The sequence below is a fragment of the Anomalospiza imberbis genome, chromosome 6, assembly GCF_031753505.1.
Source record: "Anomalospiza imberbis isolate Cuckoo-Finch-1a 21T00152 chromosome 6, ASM3175350v1, whole genome shotgun sequence".
Classification (NCBI taxonomy): Eukaryota; Metazoa; Chordata; class Aves; order Passeriformes; family Viduidae; genus Anomalospiza; species Anomalospiza imberbis.
Genome location: NC_089686.1, coordinates 59268257 through 59275632, shown reverse-complemented (window position 1 = coordinate 59275632; position 7376 = coordinate 59268257). Strand labels below are relative to the sequence as shown.

Genomic DNA, 7376 nt, shown 5'->3' with positions numbered 1-7376 from the left:
TTAGTCATCTTGAACATCTTTGCCTTTCAGAGCACAGAACATGAAGCTAAACTAAGCTCGCACTGAAAAAGACGCCAGGGTTTCACCAAAAGAGTTTTACAAGATGCAGTCAACACTTTGCATTATTTGTCCTTTCTTCAACTCATGTTTTGACATAATATTGCTACAAGAGAATCAGTCACCCACACCTATTTTTAAGCTATCCAGGTTTAGAACCAAATGATTCTTCCATTTCTATAAATCAGACTCTAAAATATAGCAACAAGCAAGTGTATTATTAATTCATTCTAATAAAAAAAAATCTGCTTTCAAAGCAGTGGCCCCAATTAATCGGGTAAATTGAAGAGAATAGTAAAAAAGGCAAAAACCAACACCACAAGAAAGATTTGCAGTGGGTTTGTCATTTCTTCCAAATGTTTTGGACCAGCCACAAGGCCTTGTCTGACCTAACTCAGCTGATTAAAGTTCCCAAGGCATTGAGTTTAACAGAGTGAAGTGCACTCTTAGCATGATTCTGACAGATCTATGCCCCAAAGCACTCCAAGATGCCCCAGTTCAGGGTAATATTCAGCTGGAAAGTACTATCAGCTATCCTGCTCCATGCCATCCAGGAAAGAAAGGCAACAAACCCCAATTATCCTTGTTAGCAGAGTACTGGGTTGTGTTTAAGTTTTAGAACTAAAATATTTCAGACCAGTTTGTAGAATGACGGAGTCCCAAACCCATCACTTATCGTGGAGTGGTTTGGGTTGGCAAGTCCAACATCCCTTCAAAAGGTAGGAATGTCTTCAACTAGACCAGGTTGCTCAGTGCCCCATCTCCTTGCTCCTGTGTTTCACCACCCTCATTGCAAAAACCTCCTTCTTTATATCTAATCTGAATTGACCTCTTTCAGTCTGAAACCATCACAACATGCAACCCTAAAATGTCTGTGCCCACCTTTCAGCTGCCCCTTAGGTACTGAAAGGCCACAATAAGGTAACTTCTCTAGGCTGAAGGCTCAGCCTTGGCACAGGGACTGACTTCTACAGTCTTCTGGCTCAATCCCACTCCTCAAGTGGCAACTGTACTCCACGTCTTGCAAGCCCTGAAGAGAGGGGAAGGGTGGGAAGGGTGCCAGCTTCACTCTGGTTAACACAGCCCAGGTCACAGCTGAACAGCAGGAAGAAACTAGAACATACATTAGGATCCTACATTAGCACTACATTACAAACACACATCGTTGCTAAACCTTCAAAAAAGTATTATTTGAAATAAAGCTACAGTTTGTAATTAATATGAGCAGTTACATTAACAAAGACACATAAAAGGCAATGAAAAAATTCTGACAAACAAAAGACTGAGCAGCTTTTTCCTCTTGGGCATAGTCTTTAATAAGAGAATCAGTCAATCATTCTTTGAAATTCTGCTATCAGGACAAACAGAACATGTCTCCAGGAAATTTAGGATGATGGTTTCTGGAAAACGAAAAAAAAAAGAGCATTTCCAAAGCATTCATATCTCCATCCAGCATTTAACAGATGCCTTATAAGCCTTGAGCTGCAAGGACTGGAACGAGATGCTCTGTGCATTATTCTCTCACCTCCCTTGTTGAAATCCCTGCCTGTGTTAATATAGGTAACAGATTTTATGTTCTTACCATGAATCAAAGAGGTTTGAAACACAATGGTAGTTTTTGCAATGCTTATCCAACCTAATGGGAATTCACACACACCTCAGAGGAAATTTTACTGCCTTAAGACAGAAGCAGTGTACAATGTGGTTTAACAACAGTTAGTATTTGCTGATCATTAAAACATTCTTCCCCACCACAACAAACTCATATTTTAGAGACATGTGGGCCCAGTGTCCTCACCAGTTTCAGTACCAAAAGTGGGCTGCTCACAAGCCAATGAAAAATGTACAGAAAATATTAATTACTAAATTATTCCTAGTCACATTATAAAGCACTGCTCACCTGCAGGCACGTTTTGATGGCTTTTTATGGTCCAGCAGGTCATCATTGGACTCTAAAGACAATGAAGATTCCTGTACAAGTCAGCCTGAGGCATACATTTGCCAAATCTTTCTTGTACATAAGAGAAAATAGTGAGGCATAAGAAGAGAGAGAAGCTTTCAGTGTAGAATAGAAGGGAAAAAAAAACAGTAGTTTTTTTCCTAACACGACTCCATTACATACTTCTAATTATATTTACTCAGAAAAAATGTAGGTATTTAGAGCGATAATAAAATTACAAAGGCAGTACATTGCAAAAAGCGTTTCCATAGCTATTGCAGTGCTCTTTCCCAAGATGAATTATTAACATTAGTATCACTGCATTTTTGAAGCCAGGGATGTGGAATCATGAATTCGCCACCAACAAGACAGAGATGCTGTGCACAATTGCAAGGAGCAGTCTTAAAATGGTGGCAAAAAAAAGCAACAGCATCTTTTGCTTGCTGTTGTGAAGAGTTATGCCTCATCCTATCAAGGAGGAGAACAGCAGGATTTTATGTCTTTCTAATCCAGGTAGCTCAAATTCACAATGAGAAATACTGTCACGAGTTATTTACAAGTGGGTTGCACAGAATTTCCCTTGCCAAAATTATTCATCAGATATGGTAATAATTTTGAAAAGCATCTGGCTCAGAGTTACCAGGTTTTGCACACGGATGTCACTTTATGCAAATTATCCCATAAACACGTCAGTATGTTTCAAAATAAGACAGAGCAATGGACAAACTGTTCTAACTCAACCAGTTGTGGCAGATGGCAGGATGCAGGATGTCTGGAGCCTGCCAGATCCATGGCTTCATCTGGAGAGGACGGCCTGGAGAGGCATGGCACGTGACCACTATTTCCTTCCCCCCACCACCCTTTTCTCTTTACGCCTTCTACATCCAAATCCAGAAAGTGTTAAAAAGATAAAGGTATGAAAAAAGGATGTTTAGACCCAGCCAGGCAGTCCAGCTAAGGACAGGTAAACGCCTCAGCACAGGCTTATATATTTCCATCAGATGCTCTTCAACAGAGACCAAGAGCATCTTTGAGAAAAAAAAAAAAAAAATTACAAAAACCAAGGTGGGTTTTCTTGTCTAAGATAATTTGCTTCTGGCAATCCACTGTTTGGAAGCCTCTTGAACATCAGCCTGGGGATTTTTTTCTCCATAACTCTATCAAATTTCTTTTCTGAACTCTTAGTTTTGTTCCCTATTTCATCCTACAAAAGCAAGTCTCACTGCTTAATTAACTGCCTTAGAGGGAAACCAAACCAAAACATCCTCAAGAGGTCAAAATTTTTGTGGTGACAGTATTGCGCAGGAATTTCATATCAAAGGCCCAGGAATAGCCGCAGTGCCAAACAAAAATAAAAAGTATCATAAATTAACACAGAACATCTCAGATTAGAAGGGTACTACAAGGATCATCAAGCCCAATTACCTGCTGCTCTCAGGGCTACATAAAACTACTTCAGTATAGCCTTGTGTAGAAGACAAAAAAAAAAAAAAAAAAAACTCTAGATATTAACTCCAGAGGTAGAAGCTTTGTAGCTAGAGCTGAAAAGTTGTGCTATTTTTCAATTTTATTTTTTCCCACATGCGCTCAAATTATGCATATTTCTAAAACACATACCATAAGTGTCCAGCACAGAGCACTGATGTATTAAAAAAAAACCCTTCACACTTAAAAACTTTAAAGGACCCTTGCAATGCTTCTCATCCCATGACTCAATATATTGCAGTACAGATTAATAATGATAGAATTAAGAGCAATATAAAGAAATTAAAAAAAAAAAAAATCAGTCAGCACTGAGTAGTTATCTCCCAGTAGAGTTTTTCAGCTTGCATCCCACACAGCTGGTGCCAACAGCTCAAGAGGGAGCTGGGCAAGACAAATTTTTTCCAAGGACTTTGTGTACTTTGTAGACAACATAGCTATCATATTCTATGTTTTAATTCCTGCTTTCTGAATGTCTGGGAGCAGCCACTTCTGTTTGATTCAGAAATTGCCTTAAAGAAATGGGAAAAAATAGAAAAAGAAAAAAGAAACTGATTTCATTGTATTGGAGAGTCGTGCTTTATTCTGATGACTTTCAACTTTTGCTACCTCTTTACTGCACACTGCACCCAACTGTCTGCATGGGGAGGTTTGAACTTGATATTACAGCATGTCTTAGGAAGATCTTCTTTTTATTCATTAAAAAAGAGGAGATTGTCCAAGTATTTTAGATATTTCTCCTGAAAATTCAGCAAATGCTCTAATATTTAATTACTTTTCATATTTATGTTTGCTTAATGGTGGTTTATGTGCATATAACAGCTCTACTGGAGGTCTTCTATCATGTTCCAGGAACCCACTGCTCAGATTTGGTCGAAGTAAAATCCAAATAACATTTTCCAAATAATATTTCTCATGTAATGATCCCTGACTAGTCACGATGAATTATAAAAAGTCACAAACAAACTTAGTCTAGGAGATTGGTGTTCAATAGCAAAAATAACTGTACTTATTACCACATTTATTTTCACATGGCAAGGCAAAAGAAGAAGCTGGATGCTATGTTAATGCACTGGCTGTTTCCCAACATCCTCTTGAACATCTGTTGTATCTTTCCCCTATAAAAATGGAAGTAGAATCAGCACTTCCATTGCCTCTTACATAGCAACTTAATCTAGCACTTTTATTACCCAAAAATGGATTCCAGCAAACAGCACCCATATCCTAATGCAGCCAACATTCTTCTCCTTTTAAACCAACGAGAAAGATAAATCTAATATTTCCAAGAACTAGAATATTTTCTAAGTTTCTGTAAAACTTGCAGAATCAATAGGTCAATAGGATATGCAACAATTACTAAATTATCTTCTGGTACTACAGTAGCAACAACAAATAAACTGAAAGAATTATGAAATTAGTTGCTTTGTTTGGAAAACCACCCCAATGGAGTCCTGTTTGCCCCAGTAATCTAACAAAATAATATTTGTATAAAGACATTGTTTTAAAAAAACAGAAGTTTTGGAACCGACTGGTCAGTTTAGAATTTAACAGACTGTACAGCATCAAGTGATGAAATTGAGTAAGAGGGGATGACTGAAATAACATATTTCTTTCAGACAATATTAAAACTTTATATGTATCCCTTAGGGCCATATTAAAAAGGCACTCAGGAGACCTTTAATCTATGAACAGTTTATCAAAGTCACCAAGTTTTAACAGAGTAAAAACCTTTCCACGGAACGAGGGCTTCCCAATCTGCCTTTCCTACACATTATATCTATTACATAGGAAACATGAGAAGTTCTGCATCACATTTTACATTCTAATTAATTTCAACTGTAGTCACCTCAAGCATTTTGGAAAGCGAGCTCATTTGCCATCTCCTGGAAAACCTTTTTAGAGATATGCAAAATCTCTCAAAACCTAAGTGTTAGGCTAATCCAATAAAACACCCAAAGCAACCCAACTATTCAAAAATGTTTCATGTTGAAAATTCCACCTTGCTGATAAATAGCTTCATGTAAATTTGACTCATGTCAATAATTCACAGCATTATGCAGGAAATAGTTTAAAAGTTCCAGGGTTTTTATAAACTCCAAAGAAAACCATGCATTAGTATTAGAACAAAATGTTTGCTTTTATTTTTCATCTTCTTTTCCCAGTTCCCTCTGGGTGGGATAAAAATATTTCAAGCCAAGCTGCAGTTAGTTACTAATATAACTGTGCATACCAAAGAAAAACAGATTCATTAAAATACATCTAGCTGTAGAGATCCTCCACAAAGCAAGCATCTATCACCAGTCATAAAGTGCTGACTTCAAAATGAAAGCAGAGCAGCATTACACAAACTTTATCTTCAGCTGAAATTCAAACTATCATTTCAATACTCTTCTAGTACGGAACACTTTTTAATTCTATTATTGATCCTGCTTTCTTTCTGCTGTTGAATACTCACACCAGAACCATGGACACAAACTGGAAATTTTGCAAAAAAACTTAGAAGCATAAAACTAGAGTTTTATCTGGAAGTGAAAGAACATCAGACCACCTACAGCCAGTAAAGGCTTTATTAGCCCATCTCAGCTCCACTTAGTGCACTCGTTCAGCTTTCAGGATTATTCCCAATAGGCTAAAATCCTGACAGTATTAGTCAGAAAAATTAAATTAGTCTTTACCAAATCACTTTGATATAAGTTATTCCCAGGCTCATTAGATCAATCCTGAACCATTAAAATGCTTTAGTACTGACTGGGAAAGAGTGAGACAATTCACAATTGATTTCCATGCAAGCTAAATTAAATTACATGGAGTTATATGTCTAGTTCAAAAAGGGCAACAACAAGTCAATGCTGTGTGCTTTTTAAAGAAAAAAATTCTCCAATATCCACTTCCTACAACAGTCTTTTCCAGTTTCCATAGAGAAAAATCTAACTAATACAGGCATCTAGGTGCTCTGATAGTAGTTTGTAGAGATTTTTTGCTTTTTTTTATTTTGGGAAGCATTTAGTGAAAAAAATTGGGATTTTGACCTTCCTTTCCAGAGTGGCCTAAAAAGATAAGACTCTATCTTGGGCCTTATAAATTCTGCATGTAAGACTTCATCTGTGGCAATTTCAACTTCATTTGGACCATGCACAGTTTACATGCAATCTTTTGCTTATTATTGCTTTTTCATTGTAAGCTTCCATGGCATTTTCCATCAGCCGTGCACTTGGCTGCCTTTGGATTTGTTACTCTTGAAAGTATCCCCCCGACAGTTCTTCAGAGTTGAGCACCAAAATACGATCTGACAATCTACAAACACCACATTACCTGCCCCTAATGGGGATCCCCAGAGCTCCATCCGTGGCCCTGTGCTCTGCAACATTCTGAATGACTTGGACACAAGACTGATTTTGGGAGGAGCTGTTGTCTCCCTTGAGCCAGAGGGGCCCTGCATAGATAAATTAGAGGCATGGGCAATCAGCAACTGCATGAATTTTACCAAGGGCAAGTGCTGGATTCTGCACCTGGGATGGGGCAACCCTGGATGTACAGACAGGGTGGGGAATGAGAGGCTGGAAAGCAGCACCACAGAAAGGGACCTGGGGGCCCTGGTCAATGGAAAGTTCAATGTGAGCCAGCAGTTCCCTGGAGCCAGGAGGGACATCCCTGTCCTGGGGGCATCAGGCACAGCATCACCAGCTGGGCAAGGGAGGGGATTGTCCCACTCTGCCCTGAGCTGGGGCAGCCCCACCTTGAGTGCTGGGGGCAGTTTTGGGTGCCACAAAGGAAAAAAGATATAAAGGTACTAGGGAACACCCAGAGGAGCCTTGAGAATGGGGATGGTTTTGGAGGGGAAGCTGTGTAGGAGCTGCTGAGGACACTGGGTCTGCTCATCCAGGAGAAGACTGAGGTT

At 38.8% G+C, this 7376-nt stretch overlaps 1 long non-coding RNA gene across 1 annotated transcript; it reads right to left on the bottom strand.

The window, feature by feature from the left end:
- Positions 1-1244: 1244 nt before the first annotated feature.
- On the bottom strand, positions 1245-2991 carry LOC137476429 (uncharacterized). Its single transcript, XR_011000373.1, has 2 exons — positions 1958-2991; positions 1245-1457 (listed from the first exon to the last, which is right to left on the bottom strand). It is a non-coding gene; the product is annotated as an uncharacterized lncRNA (long non-coding RNA).
- Positions 2992-7376: the final 4385 nt, after the last annotated feature.